Below are 19,561 nucleotides of genomic sequence, written 5' to 3' on the forward strand. Positions count from 1 at the left end.
TCATAAGAGTGTATATAAATGATAACCTTAATAAAAAATAAAAAATAAACAAATGTGTCTTTCTGGGTTCAGCTTCCTATTCCTCATTGACTCTACTATTCATACCCCAAACCCAGTATTCACTCCCACTCTATCCTCCTCCTTAAAAGTAAACAACATAAATTACATGGAACTTACCACATCGCCTTGCTGCAAGCAAACACCTGCCAGAACCTAAAACACTGAATAGCACCAAATAATCCTGAGTCCTGGGAGCCCGTGCTTAGGTCCTCGGGAGTCTCATCCGGACAGTGACGTCAGGCCTCTTCTCTCACTGCGCCCTCAGCCACCACACCATCACTCGCATGCAGTCATCACTCCTATTGCAGTGTATCTTTTGATTTCCTTCAGTCCTATTACTCAAGTTCAACTGCAAGTTTTGAATCTCTACTCAAAGCCTTTGATGCATATCCAAGACATACTAAACCACAGATCAGCCACTGGGGAAAGTTGGAGAAGCACAAAATATTCAATCCAAGCCAAAAAAATCTACATTCAGTGAAGCCTCATGAATACCTTATAAAGAAGCAAATCCCACAGTTTTTTTTTTCATGATTTGTTCAGTATTTTGGTGATGAAAGCTTTTTAATAATAATAACAGCTTGTATTTATATAGTGTTTGACAGTTTTGAAAATACTTTCAAATATATTTATTTATTTGATCCAAAATAGAACAAAGTAAAGGAAGTGAGGCATGCATTTATCATAATTTCACAAGTAAGAAAAATGAATAGGGTGTTTCTTTTACCTCACACAGTTAGCAGAAGTAATTACTCCTTATTCAAAATCAGATTCCAAGTCCAGAAACTTTATTTGAAATTTATATTTTAAGTGCTGAATCTTAGAACAAAAACAGAGAGAGTAGTCAAGATAACCATTAATCAAGAGAAAATGAGATTTTGGCAAACACATTCTACTCACTCTTTCTGATATCATATTGTGTCAACTGGACTAATTGCTAACTGACCTTGAAAAGCAGTTTAACAACTTTGATCCAGGGCAGTCCTGAAGTCCAATATAAAAATCAGTGGGTGGGACTACCTGTTTGATCTCCTTGAAACGGAAAATCCACTGAATAGATGTTTATGCCTATATAATGCACTGTGCTTGATGTTTATAGGAAATGTGGAAGAATATCAATAACAAGTGATATATTAAGAGGTGAACATTTTGAAGCTCAGAAGACATGATGCAGAGTTTCAAGCTTTACCTATACCATCCCCAAAAGAACAATGGAAAATACTGGAGATATAAAACTTAATCAATGTATCGAGTTTAAGTGCTGATCAGGAAAAAAAGTAAGGAAATTGTTCCAAATTAAAGACATTTCTATGTAACTAAATGAATACTTTTAAAAAGCAATGACTTAAAATTAGAGTTTAATTCAAAAAGGGTAGGATGTTGAGATTCACCAAATGTTTTATACATACAAATCATTCTTTTTTATACTACTTCTTCATCTCTAAAAGAGAAGGTAGAATCAAACCCTATGAAAACTGTGGAAACTAGATCAAGGGATCTTTTTTTGGAGTGGCATATATTCAGCAATATGACTGAAATACTTTACAAACTCAGCAAACTGCAAAGCTTTCCACTTTTTTTTCCCTTGGTTGTTTGATTTAGTATGAGTGCATCCTTTTATTGATGGGAAATTGCACCACAGAAATATTTTATTCTACAGTCTATTTCAGAATCCCTGGAGGTTTAAATAACTTAAAGTCACTCTTTGAAGAATAGCAATTGACCTCTGAATACATCTTAATTTATAGTGTTTTTTACTTTCAAGAGAAATCAGGGCACTAGAAAGATTTAGAAAGTCAATCAATTTTTATAGAAAAAATGAAACAATAATTTGTGCAACTAGTTTATGCCAGTAGTCAAAAATAGGATATGATTTATGTCAAACTTCAAACAAACTAGAATTAAATTTAGTATTCCCAGCTTACATGAAGACTAATCACACATAACCACAATGAGATAATATGGAGATCCATGGGCTTTAGATGTCCATTTATGAAACAGAAGCATTGTGCAAACCATGTGAACATTTTCATGTAGTCAAAATAATATTGTATGAGAATTTCAGTCCCACTCACAGACCCAAGGAATTAATTTATCATATGTGACATTTATGATAGTATTTTTTTGGATGTAGAGTAAGGGGATCTGAATTGATATTTGGCAAGTGACATTTCAAAGTAGGAAATTAAATTACAAAGAGGCTAAATGTTGCACGACTGAACCAAAGGGTTCAGCAGCAGCAAAGACAGTCCTAAGTCATTCTCAGTCTATTTTCTAAAGAATTATTTCACAGTTTATGCAGAAAACCCATCATTTCAGTGGTAATTAACAGAAGTTAATCCAGATTACTGTCTGTGGAATAAGCTTCATAAATTTCTAGAATGTTAATTAATTGTCCCTCATGAAGAAAAAACAGACTATCATAGAAGTAGGTTCATCACACCAACAAGAAAATACAACTGTGCATTTTACACTGATCAGCTGCAAAGTCGTTTCACTTCAGCAAATGTCAAACTGAATGTGCTAAGAATAAATACCAACACAGGATGTTTGTAACCAACATTTTGTTACACAATTTTAACAAAGTGTCTGGTAAACATACATCTTATCTCTGTGATATTGCCAAAAAGGAAGGTTTCATCATTGTGACCCTCCAGTCTTCTATAATTTAAGCCATGCAGGCAATGCTGTATTTTCTAAATTAATTATAGAAGATACAGACTTTAAGTCAATTGGAACCAGATAATACCAACAAAGATATGCAAACATGCAAAGTTACATTTAGCCCTAGATAAGCAACAGCAGTATTTTATCATATTTGTTGAATAAAGAACTATACTCCAAGGGAAATTTTTGAGTATCATTTTCATGACGTCCCACTAGCCCTAGCCCCTACTTTATTCTTAAATCTACATTAATAAAATATTATTAAGTTTATTTTGTTAACTGCAAATCTTTCCTCAAAGTTTACATTATGTGATTCTGCTGCCAATTAACTATATAATCTTAAGTAACTGAAATGAATTTCTTTGTGTCTTCATTTTTTCAGTTTTAAAACAAATATATTGCCTTAGATGATTTTCAAGGACATGGCTATGTTTCTTATGCTAAAAGCTTTGGATTATCTCAACTATCATAAAACCTTCTTATGTAACATTGTATGTAATCATATTTTGAAAGTTATTTAATTAAAGAATTTGCAAAATTGCCAAATTTATAATCTATACCACCATACTACAAATCTCACATATACTCTGATATTATAAATATTTTATAAAATCAAATTTCAAACAGGGGGAGAAGATGGCAGTGTAAGAAGTGAGGAAGAAACCTCCCAAAGCCACATATAGCATAAAAATTCAGCAGATACAACTAATCCTGAAATAGTGACCTGAAGACTGCAGAACAGACAGGCTATACCTGGGGAAAGGAGAAGACCTCACAGAAAAGGGTAAAGTAACAAAGCCATGATCCAGCAGGAACCAAACCCTGTCCCCACCACAGTTCACAGGCAGCAGGAAGAGAAATGGAGCAGGGAGGGAGTAGAAGCCCAGGGCTGCTAAACATCCAGCCATGGAGATCTTCTCTGAGAGTATGAACCCACATTACATGGTACACTGGAGATTAGAAGGGTTGGAAAGCAAAGACAGGTAGAATATTTAGAGAGAATGAGATTTCAGCCACTTGTGGAGAACAGGTACCTCCAACAGGCCACTCCAGAACAGAAGAAAGGCAGGCACTTTGAAAGACCTTCCAACAGTGAGAGGGGTGTTAAAGGGGCAAGGATTACACAGAGCTTGCTGCTCAGGAGAAAGGACACGTGGACAAAATCATCCTGGTGCACTCAGCCCTGCAGGTTAGGAATTTTCAGGGGCTTCAGATGCTCCATTCCCCAGGCTTGCAGTGCAGTGCTGAGGCCCCCAGTCTGATGCATAGCCTGCCGCTTCTTCTTCCCAGCCGCCCCCAGTCCACACACCTGCTGCCCCTGGCCATTGTACTAGGCCATCCAGAGGACAGCACTGCCTGCAGTAGATAAAGGGGCATAACACAGAGGCTTCTCCCTGGGCACTCAGCCCACAGGCCCTGGCAGTGGAGACAGGCTCTGCAGCTGGGAAGCAGGAAAAAGCTCTCCCCTCCTACTCTTGCCATTGCTCTGGGGCCTGAGCAACTCCAGAGAGTAGATCTTCTAGGCAAAGTGATTATTCCATAGTAGTCATTAGAAGTATGAAATGGCAAAAGAATTTTGTATAAACAAGGATCCCACAAACACCAGAAAGAGGGCTAAGTGAAATTGAAATCACTTATCTTCCTGATAAAGATTTTTAAAAAAAATCATAAACATGCTCATGGAACTACAGAAAAATAGTCAAGATTTCAGGGAGGACTTCTAGAAACTTTTAAAACTACAGTATCTGAAATGAAACATACAATGGAGGAATTTAAAAACAGATTAGATGAGGTAGGGGAGATGGTAAATGAAATAAAAATTAGAGAGTAGTAAAACAAAGAAGCTGAGGCAGAAAGAGAAAAAATGGATCTGTAGGAATGAAAGAATAGTAAGCGAACTGTGTGACCAATCCAAACTGAACAATATTCACATTACAGGGGTACCAGAAGAATAATAGAGAGAAAAAAGGATAGAAATTCTCTTTGAGGAAATAATTGCTGAAAACTTCCCCAATCTGGAGAAGGAAATAGTCTCAGGTCATGGAACTGCAGAGATCTACCAACACAAGAAACCTGAGGAAGACAACACCAAGATATAATAATTAAAATAGCAATGATCAAGGACAGGGAGAGAATATAAGAAGCCTGAGAGAGAAATAAGACCACATACAAAGGAAAGCCCATCAGGCTCTCATCAGACTTTTCAGCAGAAACCTTACAGGCCAGAAAGGAGTGGCATGATGTATTTAATGCAATGAAGCAGAAGGGCCTTGAACCAAGAAGGAGGGATTAAACAATTTCCAGATAAGCAAAAGTTGAGGGAATTTACCTCCCACAAACAGTCTCTACAGTGTATTTTGGAGGGTCTTCTACAGATGGATGTGCTCCTAAGGCAAAATAGCTGTCACTAAAGAAAATAAAACCACAGTAAAGGAAGAAGACCAATTAATAACTAAGCAAATGCAAAATTAAATCAACTACCCACTAAGTCAGTCAAGGGATACACAAGGAGTACAGAATATTGCACCTAATATATAAAGAGTAGAGGAGGAAGAAAATGAAGGGAGAAAAAAAACCATTCGGTTGTGTTTGAAATAGCACATTAAGCAAGTTAAGTTAGATTGTTGGATAGTAAAGAAGCTGCCCTTGAACCTTTGGTAACCACAAATCTAAAGCCTGCAATGAAAATAAGTACATATCTATCAATAATCACCCTAAATGCAAATGGCCTAATTGCAGTAATCAAAATACATAGAGTCACTGAATGGATAAAAAGACAAGACTCGTATATATGCTGCCTACAAGAGACTCACTTCAAACCCAAAGACATACACGGACTAAACATGAAGGGAAGAAAAAATATATTTCATGCAAATAATAGGGAGAATAAAGCAGGAGTTGCAGTACTTGTATAAGACAAAATAGACTTCAAAACAAAGAAAGTCACAAGAGACAAAGAAGAACATTATATAATGATAAAGGGGTCAGTCTAACAAGAGGATATAACCATTATAAACACCTATGAACCCAACACAGGAGCACCTACATATGTGAAACAAATACTAACAGAATTATAGGGGGAAATAGAATGCAATGCATTCATCTCAGGAGACTTCAACACACCACTCACTCCAAAGGACAGACAAACTAGACAGAAAATAAGTAAGAAGACAAAGGCACTAAACAGCACATTAAAACAGTTGGACCTAACAGGCATCTACACAACTCTCCACCCAAAAGCAGCAGTATACACATTCTTCTCAAGTGTACATGGAACATTTTGCAGAATAGACCACATACTAAGCCAGAGAAAGAGCCATAGTAAATTCAAAAGGATTGAAATTGTACCAACCAGCTTCTCAGACTACAAAGGTATGAAAGTAGAAATAAAATATGCAAAGAAAACAAAAATGCCAGGAAACACAAGCAGGTTTAACAACATGTTCCTAAATAATCAATGGGTCAATGACCAAATAAAACAAGAAATGAAGTAATACACAGAGACAAATGAAAACAAAAACTCAACACCCAAAATCTGTGGGACACAGCAAAGGCACTTCTGAGAGGAAAGTATATAGCAATACAGGCTTACTTCAAGAAAAAAGAACAATCCCATATGAACAGTCTAAAAGCACAATAATTAAACTAGAAAAACAACAACAAATGAGGCCCAAAGTTAGTAAAAGGAGGAACATAATAAAAATCAGAGCAGTAATAAATAAAATTGAGAAGAACAAGACAATAGAAAGAATCAATGAAAGCAGGAGCTGGTTCTTCAAGAAAATAAACAAAATAGGTAAACCCCTAGCCAAAATTATCAAGAAAAAAAGAGTCTACACACATAAACAGAATCAAAAATGAGAAAGGAAAAATCACTATGGACACCACAGAAATACAAAGAATTATGAGAGAGTACTATGAAAAATTATATGCTAGTAAATAGGATAGCCTAGAAGAAATGGGCAACTTTCTAGAAAAATACAACCATCCCAGACTGACCCAGAAAGGAACAGAAAATCTGAATAAACCAATTACCAGCCATGAAACTGAATTGGTAATCAAAAAAGCCACCTGAAAACAAAACCGCTGGACCAGATGGCTTCGCACTAAATTTTATCAAACATTTAGTGAAGACCTAATACCCATCCTCTTTAAAGATTTCCAAAAAGCAAAAGAGGAGGGAATATATCCAAATTCTTTCTATGAGACCAGCATCACTCTAATACCAAAACCATAAAGACAGCACACAAAACAGAAAATTACAGACCAATATCTTGGATGAACACAGATGTAAAAATCCTCAAAAAATATTAGCAAACCGAATTCAAAAATACATCAAAAAGGTCATCTATAATGATCAAATGGAATTTATTCCAGGAATGCAAGAATGGTACAACATTTGAAATCCATCAGCATCATCCACCACATTAACAAAAAGAAGGACCTGTATAGCAACAACAAAAAAGCTTCTGTACAGCAAAGGACAACATCAACAGAACAAAAAGGCATCCTACAGTATGGGAGAATATATTTGTAAATGATATATTTGACAAGGGGTTAACATCCAAAATATATAAAGATCTCACACACCTCAAAGCCCAAACAACAAATAACCAGATTGAAAAATGGGCAGAGGAGCTGAACAGACACTTCTCCAAAGAAGAAATTCAGATGGCCAACAGGCACATGAAAAGATGCCGCACATCTCTATTATCAGGTTCATCTCAATAGATGCTGAAAAAGCATTTGACAAAATTCAACATCCATTCATGATAAAAACTCTCAACAAAATGGTTATAGAGGGCAAATACCTCAACATAATAAACACCATATATGACAAACCGTCACCCAAAATAATACTTAACAGTGAAAAGCTGGAAGCTTTTCTTTTAATACCAGGAAGAAGACAAGAATGCCTACCCTCACCACTTTTATTCAACATAGTACTGGAGATCCTAGCCATAAAAAACAACAAAAAAGAAATAAAAGGCATCCAGATAGGTAAGGAAGAAGTTGAACTGTCACTGTTTGCAGATGACATGATACTGTACATAAAAATGCCTAAAGAATCCACCCCAAAAATACTAGAACTAATATCTAAATTCAGCAAAGTTGCAAGATACAAAATTAATACAAAGAAATTTGTTGCATTCCTATATACTACCAGTGAACTAGGAGAAAGGGAAAACAGGAGAACTATTCCATTTACAAATGCATCAAAAAGAATAAAATACCTAGGAATAAACCTAACCAAGTTGGTGAAAGACCTATATGCTGAAAACTACAAGACACTCATGAGAGAAATTAAAGAAGACAGCATTAAATGGAAATACATCCCGTGTTCATGCATAGGAAGAATTAATTTTGTCAGAAATGGCCGTCCTGACTAAAGCAATCTACAGATTCAATTCAATCCCCATGAAAATATCAGCAGCATTCTTCAACGAACTGGAACAAATATTTCTAAAATTGATATGGAACCACAAAAGACCCCAAAAGGCATCCTACAGTATGAGAGAATATATTTGTAAGTGACATATTTGACAAGGGGTTAACATCCAAAATATATAAAGATCTCACATACCTCAACACCCGAAAAGCAAATAACCTGATTAAAAAATGGGCAGAGTATATGAACAGGCACTTCTCCAAAGAAGAAATTGAGATAGCCAACAGGCACATGAAAAGATGCTTCACATCTCTATTATCAGGGAAATGCAAATTTAAACTTCAATGAGATATCACTTCACACCAGTTAGGATGGCCAACATAGAAAAGACTAAGAACAACAAATGCTGGCAAGGATGGGGAGAAAGGGGAACCCTCCTACACTGCTGGTGGGAATGTTAACTAGTTCAACCATTGTGAAAAACAGTATGGAGGTTCCTCAAAAAACTGAAAATAGAAATACCATTTGACCTGGGAACTCCACTCCCAGGAATTTACCCAAAGAAAACAACTTCTCAGAGTCAAAAAAGACATATGCACCCCTATGTTTATCGCAGCACTATTTACAATAGCCAAGAAATGGAAGCAACCTATGTGTCCATCAATAGATGAATGGATAAAGAAGAGGTGGTACATATAACCAAAGGAATACTAATCAGCCATAAGAAACAAATTAATCCTACCATTTGCAACCACATGGATGGAGCTAGAGGGTATTACGTTCAGTAAAATAAGTCAGGCAGAGAAAGACAAATACCAAATGATTTCTCTCATTTGTGGAGTATAACAATGAAGCAAAGCTGAAGGAACAAAATAGCAGCAGACTCACAGACTCCATGAAGTGGCTACTGGTTACCAAAGGGGAGGGCAATTGGGGTGGGATGGAGAAGGGGATTGTGGGGTATTATGATTGGTGCACATGGTCTGTGTAGGGTCACAGGAAGGCAGTGTAGATCAGAGAAGACAAATAGGGACTCTGTGGCATCTTACTAAACTGATGGACAATGTCTGTAATGTGGTATGGGGGGACTCGATAATAAGGGTGAATGTAATAACCACATTGTTTTTCTTGTGAAACGTTCATAAGAGTGCATATCAATGATACCTCAACAACAACAAAAAAAGAGAATTGAGCAGTCCTTTCTAGCACTTATAATTTGAAATATAACTTATTTGCTCCTCACATGAGATCTTAGTCTCTCAATAGAACATAAGCCCCACAATGGCAGTCACCCTATTTTGTTTACTGCCTTGCATATTATAAGGCCTGGGAATATATGGCAATTAAATGTATGAGGATTTTTACATAAACTTAATACTTAAAGGAACACATTTTGGGAACTCTAGCTACAAAAGTTGTTTTTTTTTTTTACAAAAGTTTTATAAAACAAATAATACAATCATATTTAGCCATATTTCTCCTAAATAAAACTCCCAATCCTGACTAGTTACATATAATATGCAACAAATTTTGAAGCAAGAAAGAATTATAAATGTATATAAAAATTTTTAAGGACATTTCAAAAATGTTTACTGCTCTGCTAAGGCTTATAACCATACCCACATTTGTTTGCATGAAAGCATTATCTATCTGTCAAAAGTTGAGCATCTTATTTAGTGTATAATTTTGCAATACTTTTTGAAATACAAATACTTTATTTCAAACTTTTTGTTCCTAATGAGTCCAACCATACACAAGTTCTGAAATCTCTCTTAGACATGTATGCTTTTATTAGAATAAATCTTCTGAGCATTTTACTATTTTTAAATATTTACCATCTTTTCATCCTAGATTATGATCTCAAAAAAGTTTAATTGGAATAGATTTTAACTACCTAATGTCATAGAATGGAATACTAATTTAGGGACTCATTTCTACCCTCAAATACATTTCTACTCATTATGTCTTCTATTTGATATTGCATTAGGTTGCAGAAAAGGTGAATCAGACATGGCATTAAGGTTGCCAAGACTTAAAATCAGTAGAGTGGATAAAAACAGTATTACTCAAATGTGTCAAAATGGAACCCAAGCACGCCTGGTCTTATTAAGTCCATTATAAGCTCTATTGATTAAGAAAGTTTGCCAGTCATTACAAGATATATCACAGGGATGTTTAATGTGTTAGAATATTTTAAGGTATGAACAATTGAAATAAGCTGTCAGCATATGTTTAAATGATAATCAACCAACTATTGTTTATTGAGTAAAACCACTGAGTTAGTACCCCTAGTGATATAAAGATGAATGGATATAGTTCTTGCTTTAAAGGGCCCAGCAATTCTTCATTTATAAATAAAGAGGTTGGTCTAGTTAATTTATAAGCGTTCTTATTTTTACTTTTTCCCATCTTTTAAAAATTTCAGTTTTGCATTTACCAGATTGACAAAACAATAATAAAGATATAAGGCATTGAGAATTTCCTTAAAATTTGTGTAGGTAAACCACTTATTAGTTTCTTTGATGTGTTCCATGTAATTCTTCTATGTAAAGCAAAATTATGAGTGTATATTGCTCCTACATTTTATTTATTTTATTTTATTTTATTTTTAAAAAATTTTTCTTAAGGTATTATTGATATACATTCTTATGAAGGTTTCACATGAAAAAACAATGTGATTACTACATTTACCCATATTATCAAGTCCCACACATACCCCAGGGCAGTCACTGTCCATCAGTGCAGAAAGATGTCACAGATCCACTATGTGCCTTCTCTGTGCTACACTCTTTTCCCTGTGATCCCCCCAGACCATGCGGACTAAAACATAATGCCCCTCAATCCCCTTCCCTAGCCGCCTTCCCCCACCCCTCCCCTTTGGTAACTGCTAGTCCCTTCTTGGAGTCTGTGAGTCTCATGCTATTTTGTTCCTTCAGTTTTGCTTCCTTGTTATACTCCACAAATGAGGGAAATCAGTTGACACTTGTCTTTCTCCATCTGGCTTATTTCACTGTTGCTCCTACATTTTAAAACCAAAGGTATCATGTATTGTATCTAAAAGGTAAATACACTAACCTTTAATTTTTTATTTATTTATTTATCTATCTATCTATTTATTTATTTATTTATTTTGGTATCATTAACTAACCTTTAATTTTTTAATTCAAAATAATTTCTATAAATAGAATATTTCATTATTCTTTTCTACAGCTGCATGGTATTTCAAAATGTTTATTTAATCAGTCCCTTACAGTGCACAGGAGGTTTTTGAAATTGGTTCAAATTTGTAAACAATTGCAATGAATATTTGAATGTTTGTGAAAGGTATCACATGGCCAGGCATATCTGTAGGATAAGTTCCCAGAAGTAGTATCACAAGTTCAAAAGGCAAATGCACATGTAATGTTGCCATAGGTTGTTTCATTCCTCTCCAAAGGGTTGATACTGCATTTCATTCTCATCAGCAATGCTGAGAGCTTAATGCCACTTTGCAAACTGAAGTTCTATGTGTTTCCTAAAAAACAGAAACAAAAATGGAAGTTACCGCTAAAATAATATGTATTTGTTCATTAGCTAAGAAATGTATTGTTTCCTTTTTATATAAACACAATTTCATGTAAGGCATATTTTAGTCATAAAATCAGTTTTGGGTCCCATCACCAGAAGCAGAAAGAAGCGTGCTCTTCAGTGGAAGAGCAAAGGCACACAGATCATCTAAGATGCTTTCTTCTGTCTTTAGCATGTTGATTTATCTCCCAGCACCATCCACAACCAATTAGCCATTTTAATCTGCACACTTAGCAATTTCGTGTAGCCAGTAGAAGACAAATCTTTTTACTTTGTAAAAATCCTTTCCCTGTGATGTTTTCTTGTGATGTTTTCCAAACTTTCAGATTTGACCAATAAAGGACTCTCTTGCTTCTGAAATCCAACAAGTTGCCACCAAATAAAGATGTCGTTCTGTCCCAGTGGACACATGATCATGAACTGTAAACACAGGACAGTACAGCACTCATTTCAGGGTCACAACACATGTTCCATTGCAAACCGTTGTTGGGAGCATCATCTCACTGTCAGAAGCTCTGCCTGTTCTCCTACCTTTCTCTGACTGCATTTGTGAATGACAGGAAAAGCCAGGCCGAGCAGCTTCAGGAAAAGGTTACAGTGAGACTGGAAGAGCTAACCCCGTGACAGGGGAGTAAATAGCCCTGGACAGATCTCCGGGAGCCAGATTCTTCCTACATTGTTTTCCTTTAAGATTTAATTTAGAAGATCATTCATATTTTAATTTAAAGTCAAGGCATTTGGAGGTACTATGTCAGTTAACTGACTGAGAACTAAATTCCTGAGTCCCAGAGAGGAAAAGAAGAGGGTATCAGACTCATCTGGAGTCTATGCTCCTTTGAAATGCATCTTCATCACACTTACTTTGGTTATAACGGTCAGTACTCCCTTTATAATTCAGAGGAAACTGAATTCTCTTTTTCTCTTAGTTGGACAGAATTCTAATTTTGTTGTGAATCCTTTAGAAGCATTAGAAACATCACATGCTTAGTCTTTGAGGATGAAAATCCCTGTTTTCTGAAAGGATTAAACGACATGGATACCATGTTCTAGAATCTTTATATATTCTTTTGCACCTGGAATAAATTACCTCAAACTAAGGAGGTAGTATTTGCACCTTTTAAAATAGAATGGAAATATAGCTGAGAGAGAGAAAATAACTTCTAAAAATTAAACATCTGGTAGTTAGCCTCATTGGATATGAAATCGGTTCTTACACCACAGCCTTCCTCTTCTGGAAGCAAAAATCACAAGCTGCCTCATATTTTATTTTATACATATATACAGTTCATTCGTGTTATTCACAGTAACTATGTTCTATAAAGTCAGTGGAAACACTGAATTGACAAATACTGAACCACTACTGCCAGGTAGAATTCAGGGTTAGGTTCCTGTGAGCCTCGTCACAACATTTCATCAACTGATATTAACCTTGCTTTATGTGTGTTTTGGTTTAAAGATAACCTTATTTAATATATACTAGCAGTTCATTCATATGAGTGAATGCACTGAATGCACAGCCAAGAACACTATAACTCAAGACTGAGTAAAGCTTATCTAGCACATGTATTTTCTGTACAGGGCCACCACAGCTTTCTTGCCCTTGAGATACTAGACAGCCCTTAAGAGCCTACCGGAGGGCCATGCTAGACAGCAACAAAATGCACAAAACGGGGAATACAAAAGATTGGGTGGCACACAAAGGACACTTTCTCACAGTCCCAGAAGGAGGAGTGACGCCTTGTTCAGCCTCAGCTGGGGGCATGTGTATCGAGCAGCTTTTTGCTGTTATGCACACGCTCATGAACAACTATTAAATTATTTGTGAGTATTGACTTGGGGAATGCAAATAAATTTTAGTAAGGGGATGGATTCACCAATATAGAATTCCTGAATAACGGGTAAGATGGTCAGTTTTATGGGTCAACTTAACTAGATCACAGGATGCCCAATATTTGGCTCAGCATTTTCTTCTGGGTGTACCCGTGAGGGTGTTTCCAGAGGAGAATAGCATTTCAATCAGTAGACTCGGTAAAGTAGTTTGCCTTCCCCAGTGTGGGTGGGCATCATACAATCCATTAAAGGGCTGCATCAAACAAAAAGCCACTGTTCTCTGCCTCACTGCTTGCTCTGGGACATACACACCCCCCTGCCCACAGGCTCCCCGTTCTCAGGCCACACCTACACCATCAGCTTCCTAGGTTCTCAGGACATTGGACTCGGGCAGCCCACACCACTGGATTTCACACAGTAGACCATGGGGCTTTGTAGCCTCTGTAACTGTGTGAGCCAGTTACTAATAACAAACAAACAAACAAACAAACAAATAAATAAATAAATGATACTAATTCTGTTTCTCTGAAGAACCATTACTTATATAGCAATATAACAAATAATACCTTCATAAACACATATATGCTTCTGTGTATATATAAATAGATGTATGGACATATACAGGAGAATATATACACATTCACATATACAGATTATATATACACACATACATATACACACATTTAGAGAAGCATATGTATACACATACAGAAGGATATATGTGTGTACATAGATATTAGTTTTAAACTTTTGTTCCTTAATCTACACAAGAAAGAATACTACCGAGTATTAGTATTAACATTGGTATTTAAAGGGCCCAATAATTAACACTTTTCTACCAAACTGAATATGGAAGAGATTAAAAGATAAACTATGATAACAGGCAGATGAAAATTAAAACATTAGCTTAATTACTGACAAACTCTTAATTGGAGGAGATAGTTTAATGTAATACAAAACTGGACTTCCTAATACTAACCCCAGGTTAGATTCAGCAATCCATCCAGGCTCAAGTGGTGGCTGGATCTATAAACTTGTAACAGGAAGGTTCAAATTAGAAGGATGCTCTACATTCAAGAGAGTGAATGAGGTGAGAGATGCAGGCTGATGTGTGGCATTAATGCACACCTTTCCTTTCAGAAACGAACACCAGAAGCAATGAATTGGTACTCCTGACTGTCAAGTAACAATTCTTGTCATTGTTTAGGAATCTACCAAGGCATATACATTTTATACACATTATGTCACACAATTCTCTGCATAATTCTAGATGTACATGTAAAAATTCCACTTTTTCAGGGGAGTAATCAATGGTCAAAAATATTAAAATTCTGACCCAAATTTCACAGTTAGAAATGGTAGAGGTTGGATCTTTATAAAGATTGTAAGACTCCAAAGTCTATAAAGAGAGGTGTTTTGCAGACAATCTGTGTAAAAATTCACTCACCCGCTTAAAATCAAATAAAAATTCAATGAAATATTTTCTTTTTGTTGGAATGTGATTTCTAGGGTCATTCAATCTTTAGATGTTTAGTTCAGTTTATCCCAGTTCTTCACAGTGGTAGTTCTGGACTCACTGATGACACTGATGTATGTATTTCCACATCATTTTCTCACTTCATCTTCTGATTGACATTTATGTTTTAGTCTAGGTCAGATAGACCAAAATTATAAATTAAGAAGTCCTAGTTCTTCAAACACACTACTAAGTATTATTTAACTTGGCAGTGATATGATATTCCCAGAATAGTATATGTCAAATTCATCTTCATTCAAGAAATAATTATTATACCCTTTGTTTTAATATAGTTCAACTTCCCAAAAGTTTTACTTCCTTACTGATGGTTCGTTGAAGCAAATCCCCTAAGTCATCTGGTAGATATATACCTTCAAAATTTGTTCAGTGCAATAGTCTACCTATGAAGTGAATACATTTAAATCACTGTCATGAATTTCTCTTACCTCCAAAAATATCCAGCCATTCTATGGTGAGTGGGCATTCAAAAAAATGTATATATATATATATATATATATGTATCCTTTTTGTCCTCTTTCTCTCAATCCCTCCAGTCTCACAGCAGTTACATATGTGTGTGTATGTGTGTGTGTGTGACTCTGAAACACCAGGGCTATTCCTTAGAGATTAAGGGTGGCTTGTCCCCTCGGCAGTCTCTGGGTGCTGCAAGCCAGGTCACGCTGCCAGCAGTGGGAACACAGCTCACATGCACTGAGGGACAAGCCCCACCCAGGAAAGGCAACGGTTCCCGGTCTCCCTGTGCAGTTCTTGCTCCTGTGTTGGAAGTTGAGGGCATCCCTCTGGACTGAGCTGGTAAGGACTCTTAGCTTGTACTGCCACAAAAAACAACATAGACTAGGGCACTTATACCACAGAAACCTATTTTGTCACAGTTCCAGAGGCTGAAAGTCCAAGATCAAGGGGCCTGCTGACCTGGTGCATTGTGAGGGCCTCTTCCTGGCTTGTGGGTGGCTGCATTGTCGCTGTGCCCATGCGGCAGAGAGGACAGCAAGGTCTCCAGGCTCTCACCTTACATGAACACTTGCCTCCTGGGTCAGGGCCTCGTGCTTACAGCCTCAGGTAACCGTAATCAACCCCATAATGTCCTGTCTCCAAGTAGAGGCACATTGGGTGATAGGGCTTCAAGGTACATGCTTGGGTTGGGGGCACATGCAAACATTTAGTACATAACAGGGACAGAGTTAGTGGGCCAGAAGGTATTTTCTCCAACAGCAGTTAGTTGGAGAAATCGAAGTATGGTGGCGTAGGTCATAGGACAAACATATCTATGCAAAGAAAACAAAGGCTTAATACTATGACTTTGCAAGTTAGTGAAATTAGACTAATACTGATATAGGTAAATCAAGGTAGCTGTTCATAGATACAGAATCCTTTAAGCAGTAATCAGCTCTTTTGACTACACTGAGCTTTTTTAAAAAATCAAAGCTAGAAACAGGTTTTCACTAGGGATGGTGTAGAACAGAATAAAATATTTCAGCATTCATTTTAACCAAAAACATAGTAGAAGACCATGGTTTTAAAACAAGAAAAATGCACTGTTTATTCTTTAACAGAGACAATACCCCCATCAGGTTTATTTTTCAATGTAACATGAAATAAAGTAGACTCATGTAATAAAGGACATCATCTTTAGAAGACTTATGCCAATGTTCTTATTAGCTACTGGACTTATATGTGGACCTTGGCATTTTTCTTTTCCTCCATAAAACATTTCCAACCCCAGTCACCACTATTTCATCAACAGTCACATCCTTTGAAGAGCATTCTGTCACTGGGGTGTGTGGAAATGTAAGAATTTTTCCTCTCAGAAAAGGTGGCAACTCCCTGAAAGCCAAAAATGAATAGAACAATGTTGGTGAAAAGAAAGTGAAATACAATAAATCATACTTTTTATGAAATCTTCAGCTTTTTATAGGGTTCATGAAATCTATACATGTGTAAGTAGACATAAATGTTTAAAATATTAAATATAAACAAATACACTGCATAACACTTAAACACATTCCATTAGGTTCCAAACATCCTAATAGATTCTACATGGTCATTAAAGAAGACCATGGAACTTATTTTGCAAAAGTGGTAAAAGAATGATAGAAAATTCATAAATGAATTGTCATTTTAAGTACCACTGAGGAAGCCAACCATGTCCTACTTGTCTTGCAAAAGCCAGCACCTGTGTTTACACAAGCCAGGGAATTTCCAGTGTGTGAAATATCCTATTGTCAGGGTGCCTATGGAATTAATAAAATGTTATTAACAGAAGCAGAAATTTATTTACTTTGCATAATTGCTAAAAACTTCAAATTATATTTTAAATCTTGCTCATGCTACTTTTACTAAATGGAGCAGTCATATTATAGGATTTGTGTTTTATATGCTTCAACTTAGTTAAGACTTCATTATGTGTATTCTGCTTTAGAACCATGTTTTCCTGTTTTCCATTCACGCCTTAAGTAACACTTGGTAAATCTAAAGAGCTGCTGTGCATTCTGAGGCATGTATGCAAGCAAATTTAGAATACAAGGTAAGACTTCCACTGTATCTAATTTTGAGTGAATTCTAATATTTTCCAGGTGGTTTTACAATTTTTATAAGGGATCATAATGCAGACTTTTATTTTTTCAGTTAACTTTGATGTTTTTGAAGTAAAGCATAACACACACACATGTACTCTCTCTCTCTCACACACACAACCCTTTACAATTATCCACTAAAATATTTAAGGTAGACCATAATTCAAATATGTCAAAGTGGTTAGTAGGACTTAGCTTACAAAAGTTGTCAATGTATTTTCCTTAGAGAAGTATAAATAATGTTTGAATTTTTAAATATTGCATAACTATGGCAGAAAGCTTTCGGTTCCCCATGACCCCAGGCCCAGGGCGTTTGTACCCTTGGATAATCTTCTCCCTTTGAGTGTGGCCTGGGCCTAGTGACTTGCTTCTAATGAATAAAATACCATAAGGGTTCCACCTCAGATGCTACATTATGCAAGACTGTGGCTTCTGCCTCGCTGGAGCTCTCCTGCTGGGCTTGGCTGTCCTGCGGAGAGGCCCAATGTCCAGGAAGTGACAGCAGCTTTCTTACTAAAGTGTTAAGCAGAGCTAGCAAGGACCTAAGGCCTCCACTTGGTCCAGCAGCCAGAGCTTCCAGGTTAGCTGTTTCTTGTCAATCTGGGCTTACCAGGGGGAGGGGAGAGGTATAGTTTGGGCTCTTAAATTCTTGATAAGACCAGTGGACAAATTTCAGTCTTTCAGTATCTTTCATAGATGTTTATTTTGGTTTTACTTATTTTCAAAATTTATTTAAGATCAATTCTTAAACTTTCTGTAGGAAAATGTTTAGAATGTCAGAGTAAAAATAAAAGTGTGAAATACATATTCATAGCCTTACATTTTGAAGTTTAATAAGTACATGATTTTAAAAAGGATGCAAGATGAAAAGCTGAAAATGGGTGGAGGGATGAGAAGGGAGTAGCTAGTCTACTTGATTTTTTTATTTTATAATTCAAAAAGCACTGGTTCCCATGGCCTTTATGGCCTCTTAGATATCCAGGATTCCTCTGTAGAATAGTTATATGAAAAAGCAATTTTACAATATTACTGTTATAGATTAAAGAGGCTGAAGATCCTTTGCTACCCTTCCTGTTGAGAGGTAGAGGAAAACACTACCCCCTTTGGAATCAAGGCTGGACTTATTAACTTGCTTGGCAAATACGACATGGCAGCAGTGATGTGGGACTTCCAAAGGCAAGAGGCCTTTCAGCTTCCTCCCGGACCTCTTACTATGCATGCCCTGGGTAAACCGAGATCCAGGTGAGGAGCCTGGATGTGCTGAGACTGCCGTGCTGGCGAGGTCACACGTAGGTTCACCATGAGGGTGCTCAGGCCTGCCCTCTCACTCTCTCCACCAGTGACCAGGCAGGTGACTTCAGGGACCTGCCACCATGACAGACTGAAGAACTACCCAGCTGAACTGGACCCTAATTCTTGATGAACTATAGTAAAATGTTGTTTTAGCCACTCATTTTAGGATGGTTTGATATACAGCAGTCACTAACTGGAAACATCTACTCCTAGTTTTAACCTAAGTTTTAATGCCCAGTGAAATGCATAACAGTCTCAAAGTATAAAAAATACTTTGCAATGTTATCTAGAAATGATTAGGTCCCAAAGTATATGGAAAAAGGTGTCATTGGAAATCCCAAGGAAAATCACAATGGAAAAAGAATAAATAAAACAGAACTGAAGGATTTTCATATTAGAAGCATATTGTGTGACTTTTTAGAAATTCTGTATTTCTATTTGAGTCATTATGGAACAAAATACAAACATACACATGTATATGTATGTTTATGCTTATACATATATGTATGTGCATATACTTACAAATACTTTTCCTTAGAGAAGTATAAATAATGTTTACAATTTTGAATATTGCATAACTGTGGCAGAAAGTTTATGGTTCCCCATGACTCCTGCCCCAGGGTATTCATACCCTTGGGTAATCTT

Source organism: Manis pentadactyla, chromosome 6 (assembly GCF_030020395.1).
Source record: "Manis pentadactyla isolate mManPen7 chromosome 6, mManPen7.hap1, whole genome shotgun sequence".
Classification (NCBI taxonomy): domain Eukaryota; kingdom Metazoa; phylum Chordata; class Mammalia; order Pholidota; family Manidae; genus Manis; species Manis pentadactyla.